Below are 12124 nucleotides of genomic sequence, written 5' to 3' on the forward strand. Positions count from 1 at the left end.
ATTTGTTTTATTTTCTCCTCTTCCCAGATCAGTCCACAGTTCTCCAGGGACCCACTGTGGTTTTGTGCTTCCTCTGTGCCTGTTCTGCCCCTCTCCATGCACCCCCACCTCCCCAGCCCCTCCCAGTCTCCTCAACAGTCCTCTCCAGCCCTGCAGCCCCCTCTCCATCCCACAGCCCTCAGGCTCCAGCCTCCTCGTTAGGAAGTGTTAGAAAGTTGCTGGAGTGAGAAATGAGCCTGTGAAAGCTCGTTGTCCTAATTAAACTTCCACAAGGAGAGTGACAAGAGGCGACGGGGAGGAAATACTGCCACCACCAAGGTCTCAGCCTGGGCCCAGGTCGAGGAGGGCCTTTGTCCTGCAGAACAAAAGCCACTGTTTGCACGTGTTAAACCTCATCAAACTTCAACAGACCCAGGTGCAAAAACCCGCATCCCAAATGCCATCCGTGCTTATGCCACCTTCCCGAGCACTGACCGTCCCGGCCGTCACCCCTAATCAGGGCCATGCCCCACATCAAAGCTGCACTCCCTCCACAGACAGCTTCTGCTCCAAGATGCATTGTTCTTCTGACTTCCTACACTCAGCCCTTGTCTGACGAATTAGGGCACAGAGCCCCCCATGGCACAGCTGGGCCCTGCTGGCACTGTTAATGAGGTAGGCAGGGCGCGTTGGTCCGAGCCGGCGACTGACATAATCGCATAAAGCTGTCGCTTTGGAATAGACGGGGCTGCCCAGAGTCAATTTTCTTGGAAGCAACGCAAAGCAGAGCTTCCTGGGAGAAGACACAATGCCTCCTATTGTCTCTGCCACTTCCGCTCAGCCTCCCAGCGTGTCTGCGTCTACTCGGGAGCCACTGCCCTGTGCAAAAGCTGTTTGCTGATGCCCAGCCACGGTTTCCACAATCCCCCATGAGAAGTCATTTCTGTCCACAGTCATTGTTTCCAGACCCGCCGAGCTGGCTGGGGAGGCGAGGCCAGGCCCAGGGAGACCAGGAAGAGGCCCAGCTTGCAACACAGGCCCCCAGTGGCTGGGGTCGGCGCACGGGTTGCTGGGGGCAGCGGCTGCCAGCCCTGCTAGACATGCCCAGGGTCAGGGCAGAGGCCGGGGTGGCTCACGTCCACAGCGAGGCCCCCAGGAAGAGGCTCTGAGGGCCCAGGTCCCTGGAAGACAGAGTCCTCCGAGTGCTTCTGGGAGACTCTACCCCTAGGCCCTCACCCTCCCTAGGACTCAGGAAGCTCTCTGGGTCTCTGCCTCCCTAACCACGTCCTCCACCTGACCATCACCTAGCCCCAAGGGCTTGGGCAACTTCTGGAAGTGGCTGAGACTGGAAGGATATTGTCACACCTACCAGATACCCCACGTTTATCTCTACCACTCCCACTACAAATTCTGAAGAACCAGGGTGGGTCAGGAGAGTCCCCAGGCCAGCAGGGCAAGGCCTGGGCGGGAGTGGAGTCAGGAAGTGAGAAGTGGGGACCCTGGGGGGTGGGTCGTGGGGCTGGGCTGAGCTGGACATTGGGCAGGCTCTGCTGCATTGACTGAGTCACCAAAGGACACTGGATGGCCATCAAAATTTTTGAGTGACCAAGACATGGGTTCCTTCTTATTATCTGTGGGGAGACTGACATGAGCAACCAAGTCTAACCCAAGCAGAGTTGACTGAGGGCTATTTAAAGGTTCCACAGAGCCTGGGCGCCATGGTTCACGCCTGTAAATCACAGTACTTTAAGAGGCCAAGGCAGGTGGATCACTTGACATCAGAGGTTCAAGACCAGCCTGGCCAACATCATAAAACCCCATCCACTAAAAATACAAACATTTGCAGTGGGTGTGGCAGTGGGTGCCTGTAGTCCCAGCTACTCAGGAGGCTGAGGCAGAAGAATCGCTGGAACCCGGGAGACAGATTGCAGTGAGCCGAGATCAAGCCACTACATTCCAACCTGGGCAACAGAGGGATACTCCGTCTCTAAATAAATAAATAAATAAATAAATAAATAAATAAATAAAGGTTCCAAGGACGGCCTGAAGGACAAACAAAGGAGATTTGGTGCAGGAGGAGGACAAAGATTTGGGGGAGAGCAGCCCCACCCGAGGCCACGGTCAATGAGTGGGGGTCTTTTGCAGAGAGGAAATGGAGGATGCGTGTGGTGAAGGTGTAGCTGAAGCATCTTATAACAAGGGCAAAAGCACTTGCCTCCTCCCAGCTCTGGCTTAGCCTCTCTCTCTCCAAGTCTCTGGCATCCCTGGAAAACCACGATTTTTCCAATCTGCGTCTCCTTCCAGCCCCTCACGCTGCAGTCCGGTTGTGTGATGAGCATTCAGAGAATACTTGTTGGTCTTGAAAACAAAGCCCTCCTTCGGGGCCCCTAGAAACCAAAGAGACCCACTTAGCCAAGAGATCACTCTTGGACACCAACAAGAGTGATGTCACTTGGTAGGCATTTTGTTGTGTGTTTCTTTTTAACTATATAAGAAACAAAAGGGTGGATGTGCAAACCCAACCCAAGAATACCTTGGCTCAGGCTCAACTAGATGAAACTTTAAAAAATGATTTAATGTTATGTTAGACTGTTGCATATTAAAGCGATGTGATGCCTTCTAAGAACCAGAGGCAGCGCCTGAAAGCGATGACTTGGGCAAATTTAAGGAGTTATAACCCACTTTTCGAGGGAACAGCTATGAACATTTTGCAGTCTATACAGCAGCCCAGACCTCTAATGACAGTGTCCAAAGACTCTTTCATCCCGATTCTGAGGCTACCACTGTCTCCTCCCCTTCCCGAGCCACACTCTTCTAAACAGCAACTGCGGGGGGATGGGAAGCTCCTGAGAAGGGGAAATATTTGGGGCCCTGTCAGCTGGCAGAGTGGGGTTTGTGGTCACCGTGTTACAAAGTTAAATCACTTCCCAGTAAACACAAGTTTCCGATGGCTCTCTGGCCAGGGCTGGCCGGGGACAGGAGGGAGTATGTGTGTCGGGTACGTTGCGTCACAAGCTGTGCAGCTGTGTAGGCCTCTCTGTCCAGAGGCATTCATGGAAAATGATTGGGCACCCAGCCCGCAGCAGATGCACTGGGTAATCCAGCCAGGAGGAGCTGGGACGCAGCGGAGGAGGAGACACGCAGGGCCTGCAAAGCCTGGCGAGGGAACCACAGGCAGAAACCTGAACAATGAAGACGTTCCCACCAGTTCCAGAAAACAAGGCTAACTTAAAATGCAACCTCTTTCCTTGAAGTGGGCTTGGCAGGCCCCAAGTGTTGAAAGACAAAAGAAAAAAAACAGAGAGAAAGAAAACAACATGTTTTCCATTTATCTAGCCTGCATTTCTAGCTGAGTTTCCTTCGGACCCCCTCACATGTTGAACTGATGTGTGAGATCAGAACAAAAGGAATTTCGGGCAGTCATTGCTGTAGGGCCCAGAGCTCAGGAGACTCTTAATTTTAAAATACTGGTTCATGCTTGCACTTATTAGACTAAATCGACAAACAGGAGTCCGAGTGAGCAGCGCAGGTGAGGGCAGCTCTCCCTGGAACCTTCGTCCTCCTCCTGCACCAAACCTTCACCTTTGCTCGTCCTCCAGCCCATCCTTGGAATCTTTATTTATGTTTTTGAGACAGAGTCTCATTCTGTTGCCAGGCTGGAGTACAGTGAGTCTGAGAGGGGAAGCTGGCACAATCTCAGCTCACTGCAACCTCTGCCTCCCAGGTTCCAGCGATTCTTCTGCTCAGCCTCCTGAGTAGATGGAACTACAGGTGCACGCCACCGTGCCAGCTAATTTTTGTATTTTTGGTAGAGATGGGCTTTTCGCCGTGCTGGCCAGGATGGTCTCAAATTCCTCACCTCAAGTGACCCACCTGCCTTGGCCTCCCAAAGTGCTAGGATTACAGGCGTGAGCCACTGCATCTGGGTCCTCCTGGAAGTTGCCAGAAGTCTCATGACTGTAGCCTCCCTGGCTGCTGCTTCAGGGGGTCCCGGACCCCTCAGCCCAGGACAGGAAGGCAAGGATGCACCTTGCTTTGTTTTAAGAGTTCCTGTCCCCTCCCCTCCCCACGCCCGCCCCTTCCTGTCTCAGAGCCCCAGCTCCTCTATGTCCTTAATCTGTCACGTCTGCTCTCAGGGAAAAGTGGAAGCTCACTCAGACCCAAAGGTGATTGGTGACCCCGGCTTCTTTTCCGGGTGGGAGGGGAGGCTCGTGTTTTCCCAGATCCTAAGCTAGAGTAAGCTCCTGCTAAACAGATGAGGGAATTATATTGAGGGGAAGAGGTCCACACTGGACTCCTGTGAATTCCTTGAGGGATTCATGAGATTTCTCACCTCTGGGCTTTCTGTGGGGGTTGAGTCTCTCCGTCTGTAATGCTCTTTGTCTAATTGGCTCATGCTTTCTTTCTGCTGAAAAATAACGCTTCTGTGCTTGGGAGTGGTCCCTGGGGTCGAAGATGCCAGTTGCCAAGCAGTAATACCTAGTACGCTTTCTTCTTGACTGAGAGACCCTTACGGTATTGGGGCAGCAATAGGTCCAGCTAAAACACTACCTTTCCCACGTTTACAGACATCTGTGGCCAAGTGGGTATAAGCAGAAGACTTTGTGGGTAGAGGATACCTCAGAGAAAGTTATTTGAAAGGGGGATAATTAAACTAGGAGGTGAACTTTCTTTTTTGCCCTTCCCCATGGAATGCGATCATGGTGGTTGGAACTCCAGCTGCCATCTTGTGACCAATGTGAGGATGCACATTATAAGCTAAGAGGGCTGAGCAGAAAGAAAGTAGACATTAGATTCTCTGATGAGTGACTATGGAGCTGCCTTGCCAACCCTAGACTTCCCATGGCTGTATTTCTCTTACGTGAAAGTAAACCCGTGTCCCCTTTAAGTGATGTTGCTTCTAGTCTTCGTCACTTGCAGCTGAACTAAACCAAAGTAAGCCCTCCCCTTTCTGCACGTCTCCATACCACTACTCAGACCTGCAGCTTCTCATTCCATGTCTGTCTTCTCCCCACCATGTACCAGCTGTGAGATCAATGGTGGGTCTGTGGTGCCGTCTGCAGGAGCCTCACTGCCTGGCGTGGCATCTGGCACATAAGAGCAGGCCTGTAAATGTTTTCTGAATGAGATGCCCCTGCAACATGGCTCTGCCAGTGGGTTGGTACACCTGAAGCCTTCCATGGAGTTAAGCAAGATTTAAGGATATCAGGGGCTGGTATGGTGGCTTATGCCTATAATCCCAGTGCTTTGGGAGGCCAAGGCAGGCGGATCACTTGAGGTCAAGAATTTCAGACCAGCCTGGAAGATAGGGTGAAACTCTTGTCTCTACAAAAATACAGAAATTAGCCACAGGTGGTGGTGGGTGCCTGTAATCCCAGCTATTCAGGAGGCTGAGGCAGGAGAATCTCTTGAACCCGGCAGGTGGAGGTTGCAGTGAGCCAAGATCGGGCCGCTGCACTCCAGGCTGGGCAACAGAGTGAGATTCTGTCTAAAAAAAAGAAAAAAGATTTAAGGATATCAGGAGAGGTCAGTGATTATAATTAGGGCACAGGAGAGGGAAAACCACCTATTTGCATTTATTTATAAGAAAACCAGCTATTTTTGAGCACTCTCCATGTGCCAGGAGCTGTATTGAGACTTAGCAGAAAATCTTTCCGATCCTCACTGTGGAAGTGGTGCAGGGAGCTGGCATTCCTCACTTTAGGGTATACCCATGTCTTGTGATTGATCTCTGCATAGCAAAGTGCCTCCGAGCTCAGGGCTTAAAGCAACAGGCATTTTTTGAATTTCTCATGATTCTGAGGGTTCACTGACGCTCAGCTGGGGTCCCTCTGCTGGTCTTGTTTGGGGTCTCCAGCTGCAGTCAGGTGGCAGCAGTGGCTGGACATCCAAGGTGACTGCATTCACCTCTCTGGAGCTTTGGCAGGAGTGCCTGGGAGGCTGGGCTCAGCCACAGCATTGGGACACCCGGGCCTGATTCTCCTTGGGGTGCTAGGGCCTCTCCCTCGGCACATGGATTTTCCATGTGGTGTCTGCTGAAGGCCACCTGGACTCCTTACATGGATGCTCAGGACCACAATAGTACAGAGGCAGAAGCTGCCCAGCTTCCCAAGGATCAGGTCTGGAGCTGACCTGGCACGACTCAGCACTCTGTCGTTAAGGCAGTGGCAGGGCCAGCCCAGAGTCAGCATGGCCGGGGACTGCACAGAGACATGGACAGCAGGAGGCTCTGTGGAGCCATCGCTGGGGACTAGCTGCTGCCCACATGAGTAGGCGTGATTGAATTTTATAGGTGAGGAGGCTGAGAGGCGAAAGAGCTTGAAGGCCTCATACCACTGAGGGTGGGAATGGAACCCAGAGCAACCCACCTCCCTTGCCGGCCTTCTCTCCTCCTCCATACTCAACCTCTTGAGCAAAGGAATACTCCTGACGGTGCATTTGCAGCCAGAACTCTGCAGGGACTGCAAGGACACACAGTCAAGGACTGCCTGTGTGGGGTTGAGGATGGTCTCTAATCCGGTGTTTCATAAGTCGTTTATAGCAGGAGGGAGCTGTGGGAAAATGTCACCAAGATGAAGGGTGAGTTGACAGAGGGACTGACACACGGAGGGTCAGGGCATCTGCACTCTGTACCCACAACCGTGGGCTTCTCTGTTCACTCCATCTCATTCTTTGAAAGCCTGTGCATTATCTCAGATTAAAACCAACTCCCACCTGCACCTTACCTTCTCCAACCAGAGTTTTCTCACTTGAATCTCTGCAGGTGCAACAGGGACCCGGGGCCTCAAGAGACGAGGATGGGGGAACATGACTCCAGGGCTTGGAAGGAGCCCCTCAAGTAAGTTCCCCTCAAAGCCTGAGAGTTCCCTTTGTCCACAACTCATCTGTTTTGCCCAAATATGTTTTTGGACACGCAGTTCCCAGAGAAGAGCAGGCCCGGCCCCCTGGCCTCAGAGCTCAGCCTTCAGGGTAGGGCAGCAGAAAGAATGTAATCAGAGTTATGGCTTAATGAAGTGAACCGTAATAACCGTAAACAGACAGTTTGGGATTTGATTTGTTATTTTGTACAAGGCAGTACCTTTCAATAGCAACTGGTGTTAGAGCCAAGCTTAAACATTTTCGTCTCACCAAGAACAAAAAAAAAAAACAACAGTCATGCCATTGTACCCTGTACTTTCCCACCTTAAAGTGGGATTGGTTTTGTGCATTGGGAAAGTTACCAAAAATAACTCTCTTCCATCACAAAGGTTAGCAGAAAGGAAGTTGCTGGATTGTTGCTAGACTGTTAGGAAGTTGCTGGATGAGACGGGTCTGTAGGTAAGTAGTGTCTGTTAACAGACAATGTGTGCCAAGCCACCTACCTCCAAACGTCTTTCCTATTTAATCCAAGAGGGTGCTTTGGCGCAGGCCTGGGGTCATGGGTTTTTGCATGGCAGAAGAAGGCATCCCGGGAGGGGGGTCAGATGTGGCTTGGGCTCCTCCACCCTAGCTAACAGCTAACCCCATGGCCGTGGACACACACTTGTGCTGTGGTGCATTGTTTCTAAAGACATGGGTTTTGGAGAGCTCTCCGGCCTCCACCAGGGGTGCGACACTATGCCAAGCACTGATAGTGTCACTTCATCTATAAATGTCCCAGGCACGGATGGGAAAACAAGCAGAGCTTTTTTTTATGACACCAACCTAAGGTCTCATTTTAATTTGCTCCGGAAAGACTATTAGTCCTGATGCATTCACTGCAGGTAACTAATAAACTATCCAACTCCCGGTTGGTTGGTGAAGGTGCTAATTTTGAGTATTTGGGGGCCCTTTGCAATATTCATTACCAAGCTGTCCTAGGTCAATGACGCCACCTGGTGGCTGGTGTTTGGGGGGGTTCCCTGCGTTTTCACACTTCTGTTCTAGAATAAGGAATCCATCAGCAAACATAGAGGAAATGTATAATCAGGGCCATAAAGATGACAGAACAGGATGCGGGAGGGAAGTGTGAGGTCGTGGGGTTTCAGACAGAGTGGTCGGGGGAGGCCTCTCTGAGGAGGGGGCATTTAAACTGAGACTCTCATGAGAAGAGATCAGTCATGCAAAGATCTGAGAAAGACAGCACTCCAGGCTGTGGTAGCATTGATTACAAAGGCCCTGAGTGGGATTGAGTGATTCTGTTTCAGCAACAGAGGTCACCCTGGCCAGCTGGCCCTGGTGAGCACACGGCACACTGAGGCAGTGTAGAGGCGGATCACTGGAGGCCTTGCCAGGCGGGGACAGCTGATTCAGAGTGGAAGGGGCTTGGGAGTTGGGCGCGAGAGTGGTGTGAAGTGTTTGAGTGGTGTGGCACTGGGCTGTATTCCTTCATTCTCCAAGTCAGTCCTCACGCTTAAGTTGGCTCCACTTCAGAAGGTATTTCTTGACATTTCAACCTTGTTCAGGTATGAAAGAAAAAAATTACCTTCCCTTAGTCTTCCATTCCATTCCACTGGGACCAAACACAACCCTAACCTTGGCCAATAAATGTGTCGTAGCCTTGGAGACCGCCTCCTTGAGCAGCTGAAAGGTGACCACACACCCAGCCAGCCCCAGTCCCAGCCCCAGCCCCAGCACCCTCACCTGGAGAGGTCCATTTCCTTAACAGTCCAGCAGAGTGACACCATGCAGTCCCCATAGCTGTGCATTGCCAAGCGCTTCTCTTTTGCAGAGAAGGAAGCGGAGGGATAGAGACCTCTGCCAGGTACCCCAGGGGTTAGAGATGCAAGTGTCGGAGCCGGGGAGCCTGGAACTAGCTACCAAATCTCTCTGTCTATAAAAGAAGACCGATGTCAAAGAACTACACAAATAAATGCATCCTTATGATTCTGTGTCTACAAAATCATATGTGTATGATAATGTGGCCACCCCACGAGCCGGAATATGTACAATGCCTAAAGTCAATGCTCTCCTGTAAGAGGCTGGGCCACTATCAGGTGGGGCTGAGTGCCTGAGACAGCCCACAGGTCCCCAGCTTGCCCGAAACCTTCACCTGGAACCACTCAGCCTGAGTCAGGGCAGGTGCTTCAAGCCACATGGGCGACCCCACCCTGTCCTTGCCTCGCCTCTCCAACCTGAGGCTTGGGGCCATCTCCCAGATCTGCCTTCCCATTGGCTGCTTCAACTGTTCACTGTCCACACTTGTCCCTTTAATGTCCCCCTTCAGCCTTTTTGGGGAAACACCTTGTCGTGCCCTATTGCCCCTGGGGCCTCACATTCCAAAGTGGGGCTCTTAGCCTGGTAAGATTCATTGCAGCCTCTCCAGTGGGCACAGGACCTAACATCCACTGTGCACAGAGGGTCCCTCCTTCCTCCCCAGAGTATGCATCCCATCCCAACAAGCCTGCCTTCCTCAAGCCCCAGAATTCAAGATCTGTATAAAGAGCAATTTACATGCAGTGTAATGAAAGTAGAACCTCTTCTTAATAGTGTTTTCTCGTACTTCTAGACTCTGATCTTGTAAAACTATGTTGATCAAAATCCTTCAAAACCATTCCCTTGGGAATAGCTGGAAGGACCCTCTAAAGAGCAGGGGCAGTTGGGATCTTGGCTGGGACCAGTATTGGGCTATCCTTGGGCTCACAGTAGAATGTGATGTCATCTCCCCCCTGAAAATAAACAGAAAACAAGAAAAAGGGGAGCTCATTTCGGCCATTCTGACAAGGTGGGCTTTGAGAGGGACAGGGAGTGCTTTTCCTAAGAGGCCAGGTATTAGCCAAACCAGATCCTGGCAGCCCTTCTCATACTGTGATGTGCATTTGCAGCTTGTGGGTAAGGCTTTTGTCAACCTACAGATTCCAGCTCAGTAAGTCTAGGACAGGGCCTGGGAGCTTGCATTTCTAACAAGCTCCCAGCAAATGCTGATGCTGCCAATCTGGAGAAGATACTTGTTAGTAGCTTATTAGAAGGGCAGACTCCTGAGCCCCACATCAGACCTATGAATGCAACCTGCCTGTCAACAAGATCCCCAGTGACTCCTGCTCATGTCACCGTGTGAGAAGGCCAGTTTCTAGGGCTTGCCTGCATCCTGTGCCCACGGCAGACATCACTAATCAATCAGGACATTCTGATGATGAGTCAAGATCCTTGTCTACACAGTGCTGCCAGTGCCCCACCAATGCCTGAGAGGCAGTATGGGGAAGAAACTAAAAATGCTGAGAAGAATCAGCGAGAGAAGCAAGTTGGGGCAGAGATGGGTTTTCAGAAACCCAAAGCCAGATCGATAACTAGAAGATGCCTAAAAAGTGTCTGTAAGGTCTTGATGAAGCATAAATACAAGTGAGGGGATAGTTGTTGGAGGAATGGAGCCTGGCATCAGCCAGAGAAGAGTCTGGAGCTGCTGAAAGCTTCTCGTAGCACAGATCAGAGACAAGACCAGGAAGAAGGTCCTAGAAGGGTTGAGAAGCTGCCTAAACAGCTGGAGGTTTCTTGGCCAGGGCTGAAGGAAGAGACTGAAGTCCATCCCCCTAGCAAGAGCGTCTCCCAAGTGACATAAACAGAGCATCCTCTGTACCCCAGGCAGGGGCCAGACCTGTCATATCAGTGATCGCTGTTGTGTTTCTCATCCCATGAAGGAGGTACCATCATCTTCTACAGTCATGGAATCGGAGACCAAGGGAGATTAAACAATGACGCTGGTAAATGCCCCGTAGGAATCCTTCCCAGTTTACTTGCCTGCAAGACTGACCTAGGCTCATACACACTTACCTCTGCCGTTGTTTATCCTGTTGGAAATCCTTGACAAATTTCTAGTGGAGGGTCCTGGGTGGTCTTGTCTGTCAGAGGGACAGAAGAGATGGGGATGAGGTGGGCACCCAGGGCCCAACAGAGCAGCCAGGTCAGTCGTGATGCCTCACAGCCAGGAACAGGCAGGACGGGGTTCTGGGTGGTGCTTTCTGTGGGATCCATCAAGAGTCAGACAGTGGTGAGGTCTTGTCTGTCTTCTTGTAAATGTACTTGTTACACCTCCACTCCCTGTGACTTCCTTGCTGAGCAGGAATTATTACTCCCATCCTCAGAAAATGAAGCAGTGGTTCAAAAAGATGAGGTGCCAGGCTCAAGATCTCCGTGAGCTGAGAACAGCACCCACATTTGTCTGATCTCGAAGCTAGGAACCCATTTTAGGCAGATGAAGAAGCAAGTAGGCTTTTGTGGGCTAGCCTGGGCACTAATCACAAGTTCTAGCATCACGTCTGTGGTGAAATGGACGTTTTGGGCACTCCACTATCAACAAACTTTTGCACTGCCATTTACTGCTAAGTTGGGAAGAAATTCCTGCTTCTTGCGTAGAACAAACTTCAGCGGCAACTTCCTACTCAACTTGGTCCTGTGACATCTAGTGGCCAACAGGAGAAGTGCAGTGAAATCGCTGGATATTGTAAGCAGGTGCAAACGCTTAGTACTTCCTGGGATTTAAAAAAATGCGCTGAAATTCACAATAGCGGAAGTATCCATGGAATTCAGAAGATGCACATTTACATGCATCTTATAAAGTCTATAATCCTTTATTTTCTAACAGCCCCTTCATCCCCCACCCTGTTTCTCCACCCCAGGACTCACAGAATGGCAAAAATACAAGGAAAGATTCTTGGGTAACTAATGCTCCTTTACAGGGGGTCCCCAGTTGAAGGGCAGGGGGAAAGTCTTCTTACTGTGGGGCTAGCATAAATGAACCGAAGAGTGATTTGCCAAACGGTAACACACTCGAATTGTTTTTCAAACATTTTGGGTTTGGCAAAATGCATGTTGCTAAGCCCCCTTTCCCGACATTGTTATACCCATGTGAATTTCAAGGGAAATTCAATATGTATGTTTTTGATTCACTTAGGCTTAACTCAGCACAACTATTTAGCAAGAACCACTTTGTATCCAAGAATCTTCCTGAACCCTTTCTTTTGTAAGCCCCCTTAAACGGTTTTCCTTTTAACCAGGAAGTATGTTTTGTCTGGGGTAAATTGAACTCAAATCCCAAACAGTGTGGTTCAAAATTCAAAATTCTTGAATTTTGAAGATGATTGGAAAGTCTGCAAGCAGAGCCTCAGGTCATTGAGAATGGCCAGTGGTGGTATTGAGAAGTGTGAAGTATTATGAGCAAAATTCGGTGATCATATGGAGTGACATTTTGTTT

At 50.6% G+C, this 12124-nt stretch overlaps 1 long non-coding RNA gene across 1 annotated transcript; it reads left to right on the forward strand.

Annotated features, from left to right (window-relative positions):
- The first annotated feature begins 907 nt into the window (after positions 1-907).
- LOC120368111 (uncharacterized) lies at positions 908-11510 on the forward strand. The gene is made up of 3 exons (XR_005582325.2): positions 908-1402; positions 6743-6817; positions 11287-11510. It is a non-coding gene; the product is annotated as an uncharacterized LOC120368111 (long non-coding RNA).
- Positions 11511-12124: the final 614 nt, after the last annotated feature.

Source organism: Saimiri boliviensis, chromosome 5, assembly GCF_048565385.1.
Source record: "Saimiri boliviensis isolate mSaiBol1 chromosome 5, mSaiBol1.pri, whole genome shotgun sequence".
Classification (NCBI taxonomy): domain Eukaryota; kingdom Metazoa; phylum Chordata; class Mammalia; order Primates; family Cebidae; genus Saimiri; species Saimiri boliviensis.